Below are 7,500 nucleotides of genomic sequence, written 5' to 3'. Positions count from 1 at the left end.
TTCATATAAGACTCTTTGGTAATATATAATATAAAACCGAGCGCATATATGATATGTACGTTAGAAAAAATAATATATATATATATTATTTTCTTTTAATATAGGGACACCTCTTTTAATTTATCCCCGCAGGGAATTATCACATAACTCAGTATGTGATAATGGCAGACCAATATACATATATATCAAGATTATCAATACAAAATATATATCATTATTAGCCTGCCTCAATTGTAATTATTTATTTGGATTAACGATAAAGTTCGGAAACAATTTGTTATTCTATGTATAATAGAAACCTTGGCCTTTGTTTCAACATTATTATCTTTGGGCTTAAAATATTAACCGTGGAGCCAAGTCTCATATTCATAAATGAATAAAGAAACAAATTTGACGGATTAATATCTTCTCTACCGACAGACAGTATTTTGTCACGTCAATAGTAGATGGCCGGCCCATTGACCATCCTATAGTAGTTTTTGGACCCAATATCTTTAATTCGGGTATTTTCAATTGTCTTTGCCAATCAACCGTTTGGTACTCTCTCATATAATAAGAGAATACACATATAATTCCATTATATGGATATATCTTCATTATTTTATTTGCTACATCACCCTATAATAGTTTTTGAACCCGTCAACTTCAATTCGGGTATTTTCAATTGTCTTTGCCAACCATTTATATGGTATTCTCTATTATAATAAGAGAATACTAGTGTATATCCATTATATGGATATATCATCTTCATATTATTTGCTACACCACCCTATAGTAGTTTTTGAACCCATCATCTGCAATTCGGGTATTTTCAATTGTCTTTGCCAACCAACTATACGGTATTCTCTCTTATAATAAGAGAATACAAGTATATTTTCATTATATGGATATAATGCCATTTATTTTTCAATATCCATATAATTCATTTAGTTTTGTATGTACAAAACAAGTTTTCTTTATAGTATTGACAAAATCATATGTTTACGCATAACATAAGTTTTGACCAATACGAGGAGGGGCCCGCCAACGACCACCTCCCTATAGTAGTTTTTTACCCCACGCACTACTGCGTGCCTGTTTACAGTACTAGTGCCAGCTATCACTAGGTTTATATATCATGTTTCAGTGATATATGGGTAAATTCTACCATTTATTCTTATGTATATGGCATTTCTATGCCATATTTATACAATCCATTCATATCTTAATGTATATTTATTATATTATACATTATTATGCCTTATAGGTATTATACCTATAAGCCATATCCATACGATTCATTCACTAGTGCCGCCCCTCACTAGGTTTATAATTGTTATATCATTGATATACAATTTATTTCTATATATATGGCATTTATATGCCATATCCATACAATGCATTCACATTTCAATGTATATTTACTTGTTATACATTATTATGCCTTATAGGTATTATACCTATAAGCCATATCCATACGATTCACTTATATAAATATATGTATATTTTTCTATACATAATTTTTTTTTACTTTTGTATGGATTTCTATGCATATCCATAGTTTATATGGATATGCTTGGCGTTCTATATAGTATTGACAAATTCATATGCATAACATAAGTTTTGACCAATACGAGGAGGGGCCCGCCAACGACCACCTCCCTATAGTAGTTTTTTACCCCACGCACTATTGCGTGCCTGTTTTACAGTACTAGTGCCAGCTATCACTAGGTTTATATATCGTGTTTCAGTGATATATGGGTAAATTCTACCATTTATTCTTATGTATATGGCATTTCTATGCCATATTTATACAATCCATTCATATCTTAATGTATATTTATTATATTATACATTATTATGCCTTATAGGTATTATACCTATAAGCCATATCCATACGATTCATTCACTAGTGCCGCCCCTCACTAGGTTTATAATTGTTATATCATTGATATACAATTTATTTCTATATATATGGCATTTATATGCCATATCCATACAATGCATTCACATTTCAATGTATATTTACTTGTTATACATTATTATGCCTTATAGGTATTATACCTATAAGCCATATCCATACGATTCACTTATATAAATATATGTATATTTTTCTATACATAATTTTTTTTACTTTTGTATGGATTTCTATGCATATCCATAGTTTATATGGATATGCTTGGCGTTCTATATAGTATTGACAAATTCATATGCATAACATAAGTTTTGACCAATACGAGGAGGGGCCCGCCAACGACCACCTCCCTATAGTAGTTTTTTACCCCACGCACTATTGCGTGCCTGTTTACAGTACTAGTGCCAGCTATCACTAGGTTTATATATCGTGTTTCAGTGATATATGGGTAAATTCTACCATTTATTCTTATGTATATGGCATTTCTATGCCATATTTATACAATCCATTCATATCTTAATGTATATTTATTATATTATACATTATTATGCCTTATAGGTATTATACCTATAAGCCATATCCATACGATTCATTCACTAGTGCCGCCCCTCACTAGGTTTATAATTGTTATATCATTGATATACAATTTATTTCTATATATATGGCATTTATATGCCATATCCATACAATGCATTCACATTTCAATGTATATTTACTTGTTATACATTATTATGCCTTATAGGTATTATACCTATAAGCCATATCCATACGATTCATATACTAGTGCAGCCCCTCACTAGGTTTATATATCTCATTTTAATTATATATTGGTAAATTCTATTATTTATTCTTGTGTATATGGCACTTATATGCCGCCATATCTATAAAAATGCATTTATATTTCAATGTATATTTTCTATATTATACATTATTATGCCTTAAAAAGTTATTATACCTACCATAAGGCGATATCCATACGATTCATTTATATAAAAGATATATGTATAATTTTCTATACATAATTTTTTTTTATGAATATATGGGTTTCCTAAGCATATCCATATAATACATTTAGTTTTATATGGATTAGATTGGTCTTCTTTATTGTATTGCCAAACTCATATTGATAAAATAAGTTTTGAACAATAAGAGGATCAGCCGCCAACCAACCAACCACTGCTACCATTGGAGGAACATATACTTACTTTTTATATGTCCTCTTACTTGAATGGTCCTCTCTTTACTTGAAAATTTCATTACCATAGGAATCTATTTATACATGGAATATGATTTCCACTACTTTTTCGCGTCACTAATAATTAATATGACGATACAGACTTGCTACCATAACATAAGTCTTGAACAATAATAGGAGCAGCCGCCAACCAACCACCAACCAACCAACCACTGCTACCATTGATAGTAATTTTATATGTCCTCTTTAGTTGAATTTCAATACCATAGGAATATTTATACATGGAATATGTTTTGCCACTACTTTTTCGCGTCACTAATAATATGACGATACAGTCTTGCTACCATAACATAAGTTTTGAACAATAAGAGGAGCAGACACACCAACCAACCAACCGCGCTGCTACCATTATATATACTTATATTTATATAAGTCCTCTTTACTTGAATGGCCTCTTTACTTGAATTTCAATACCATAGGAATATTTATTTATACATGGAATATGTTTTGCCACTACTTTTTCGCGTCACTAATAATATGACGATATAGACTTGCTACCATAACATAAGTTTTGAACAATAAGAGGAGCAGACACCAACCAACCAACCGCTGCTACCATTGAATGAACCATATATACAAACTTTTATATATGTCCTCTTTACTTGAATTTTAATACCATAGGAATATTTATACATGGAATATGTTTGCCACTTTATCATCGCGTCACTAATAAGATGACGATACATTTTGTTTGTTCAATATTTACTTATATATTGATGTTTCCAATTTAGGTCTTTTATATTTCTTCTTCCCTACCTTACACACCACAAACAAAGTGGCGTGCGATGCTGCAAGCAAGCATAATGATTATGCCCGCTTGCAACATCTTTATTATCGAATCATCAAGCAAAGGATAAGCTTCAGTGGATCGCAGTATGGCAGCTGCTCAACCACTTACAACACCTTGCCTGTTACAAAAGTCGTTTACAATTGATTCTAGGCTTTGTCATTGTATTAAATAATGCTTTTATATGTAACTAGCGCGGCATCAGGTGATCAAAGATCCTCCCAATTTACTATGTTACAAATTACATTGGCATCACATCCATTGTCGTTTATAAAGTAAATTATAAACTTTAAATGGTTTAGAAGCCATACAATGCAAATTGCCCCTTATTTATCATTGCAGTCCAGCACGGATACGACCTTAGAGGCGTTCAGGCATAATCCAACGGACGTAGCGTCATACCACTGTTCGCTCGAACAAGTATTGTGCCATTGGTCCGTACCTGCGGTTCCTCTCGTACTACGCAGGAATGCTGTCGCAACAACGTTTTGTCATTAGTAGGGTAAAACTAACCTGTCTCACGACGGTCTAAACCCAGCTCACGTTCCCTTGCATGGGTGAACAATCCAACGCTTGGTGAATTTTGCTTCACAATGATAGGAAGAGCCGACATCGAAGGATCAAAAAGCGACGTCGCTATGAACGCTTGGCCGCCACAAGCCAGTTATCCCTATGGTAACTTTTCTGACACCTCTTGTTAAAAACTCTTTAAACCAAAAGGATCGATAGGCCGAGCTTTTGCTGTCCCTGTGTGTACTGAACACCGAGATCAAGTCAGCATTTGCCCTTTTGCTCTATGTGTGGTTTCTGTCCGCACTGAGCTGGCCTTGGGACACCTCCGTTATTATTTGAGAGATGTACCGCCCCAGTCAAACTCCCTACCTGGCAATGTCCTTGAATTGGATCATACCTGAGTAATTGGAGTTATACCAAATTTTCAAATCAAAAATACATAAATGCACCGTTTTATTAAAGAATTTGTTTGCGATTATATAACAAACTCGTGATACTTTGATCAAGAAGCTTGCATCAAAACCCAATACCATAAGATATAATAAATATATCCGTATAATGGCTAGGAAATGATACACGTTCCATTTAATCAAGTAAGTAAGGAAACAATAAGAGTAGTGGTATTTCATTGGCGATACCAAACCGAAGTCTAATATCTCCCACTTATTCTACACCTCTTATGTCTCCTTACACTGCCAGATTAGAGTCAAGCTCAAAAGGGTCTTCTTTCCCCGCTAATTATTCCAAGCCCGTTCCCTTGGCTGTGGTTTCGCTAGATAGTAGATAGGGACAGTAGGAATCTCGTTAATCCATTCATGCGCGTCACTAATTAGATGACGAGGCATTTGGCTACCTTAAGAGAGTCATAGTTACTCCCGCCGTTGACCCGCGCTTACTTGAATTTCTTCACTTTGACATTCAGAGCACTGGGCAGAAATCACATTGTGTCAACACCCGCTAGGGCCATCACAATGCTTTGTTTTAATTAGACAGTCGGATTCCCCAAGTCCGTGCCAGTTCTGAATTGATTGTTAATTGATAATCGTTATAATTAATAAGAACTAATTGGTTTAACCCAATTAGTATTCTTAAAAATTTTAGCAAGAAAGTTCCACAATTGGCTACGTAACTAAACTATCCGGGGAACAAGTGACCAACATAAATGCCAGACACTCTATTTACCCAGAACGAGCACATAAACCATGTTATTGTTTCCCAATCAAGCCCGACTATCTCAATCTTCAGAGCCAATCCTTATCCCGAAGTTACGGATCTAATTTGCCGACTTCCCTTACCTACATTATTCTATCGACTAGAGACTCTTCACCTTGGAGACCAGCTGCGGATATTGGTACGGCCTGTTGAGAAGTTTGCGTGTCCCCACCATAAATTTTCAAGGTCCGAGGAGAAAATATCGACACAACAGTATATGTCATGCTCTTCTAGCCCATCTACCATATCTCTCTGCGAAAGACTTCCATGGTAGTACGGCTATAAAACAGAAAAGAAAACTCTTCCGATATCTCTCGACGGCTTCTTTATGGTCGTTCCTGTTGCCAGGATGAGCACGAGGCCCATATTTAATAACAAACGGATACTCAACAGGTTACGGAATTGGAACCGTATTCCCTTTCGTTCAAAATTATTCAAGTATATTAATTAGCTTGATTTATATAATATAATTATATTTGTATGGCATTTGTGTTTTACTTGAAAATTTTCGGCTTTCGCCTTGAACTTAGGACCGACTAACTCGTGATCAACCACTGTTCACACGAAACCCTTCTCCACTTCAGTCCTCCAAGGTCTCATTCGATTATTTGCTACTACCACCAAGATCTGTACCAATGGCAGCTCCATGCAGGCTTACGCCAAACACTTCTACGCATACCATTGTACCTTCCTACTCACTAAAGTTTCAAAATTTATATCACAAGTAATATAAATCATCTACTTTAGCGGTAATGTATAGGTATACAACTTAAGCGCCATCCATTTTAAGGGCTAGTTGCTTCGGCAGGTGAGTTGTTACACACTCCTTAGCGGATTTCGACTTCCATGATCACCGTCCTGCTGTTTTAAGCAACCAACGCCTTTCATGGTATCTGCATGAGTTGTTAATTTGGGCACCGTAACATTACGTTTGGTTCATCCCACAGCGCCAGTTCTGCTTACCAAAAGTGGCCCACTGGGCACATTATATCATAACCTTGAACTTCATATCAAGAAAGTTAAGGTTCTTACCCATTTAAAGTTTGAGAATAGGTTAAGATCGTTTCGACCCTAAGGCCTCTAATCATTCGCTTTACCAGATAAGATTATTTTATATAACATTAAAATGCACCAGCTATCCTGAGGGAAACTTCGGAAGGAACCAGCTACTAGATGGTTCGATTGGTCTTTCGCCCCTATACTCAATTCTGACAATCGATTTGCACGTCAGAACTGTTTCGGTCTTCCATCAGGGTTTCCCCTGACTTCAACCTGATCAAGTATAGTTCACCATCTTTCGGGTCACAGCATATATGCTCAAGGTACGTTCCAGTTAGAGGCATAAATAATATAAATATCATTATACATAACTATATAGAACGCCCCGGGATTGTGTTAATTAGCTATAAATAGTTAAAAAACTAATCCCATTATTAGTCAAGTTAATTACGCTATTAGGTTTATATCCCAATAACTTGCACATATGTTAGACTCCTTGGTCCGTGTTTCAAGACGGGTCCCGAAGGTATCCTGAATCTTTCGCATTGTTAATCATACAAGTGCATATAATAAACACAAAAATCAATGATAATTATGCCATTATATAATTCCGAAAAATTAACGCACTGTATTCATATAAATCTATCAGCACTTTATCAAATTAATAACATTTATTCTGTGTTAAAATGCAAGCAAATTAATTTGAATAAACTATAAGTTATATTTTATGATAAATTTTGTATGCTAATAGATTACAATGTCCTTATATGGAAAAAATGCACACTATTATCATAATATTGTTTAAATATTACAATTTTAATGATGAATTTTCCATAACGG

The 7,500-nt window shown here is 34.7% G+C and overlaps 1 non-coding gene across 1 annotated transcript in view; it reads right to left on the bottom strand.

The window, feature by feature from the left end:
* Positions 1 to 3,983: 3,983 nt before the first annotated feature.
* Positions 3,984 to 7,500, bottom strand: part of LOC119558680 — a 3,971-nt gene continuing 454 nt past the window's right edge. The window contains exon 1 of the ribosomal RNA XR_005220354.1: positions 3,984 to 7,500. This exon is cut by the window's right edge and continues 454 nt beyond it. This is a non-coding gene — a ribosomal RNA (large subunit ribosomal RNA).

The sequence above is a fragment of the Drosophila subpulchrella genome, unplaced genomic scaffold (assembly GCF_014743375.2).
Source record: "Drosophila subpulchrella strain 33 F10 #4 breed RU33 unplaced genomic scaffold, RU_Dsub_v1.1 Primary Assembly Seq128, whole genome shotgun sequence".
Taxonomy (NCBI): Eukaryota; Metazoa; Arthropoda; class Insecta; order Diptera; family Drosophilidae; genus Drosophila; species Drosophila subpulchrella.
This window is presented reverse-complemented; position numbering and strand designations above follow the sequence as displayed.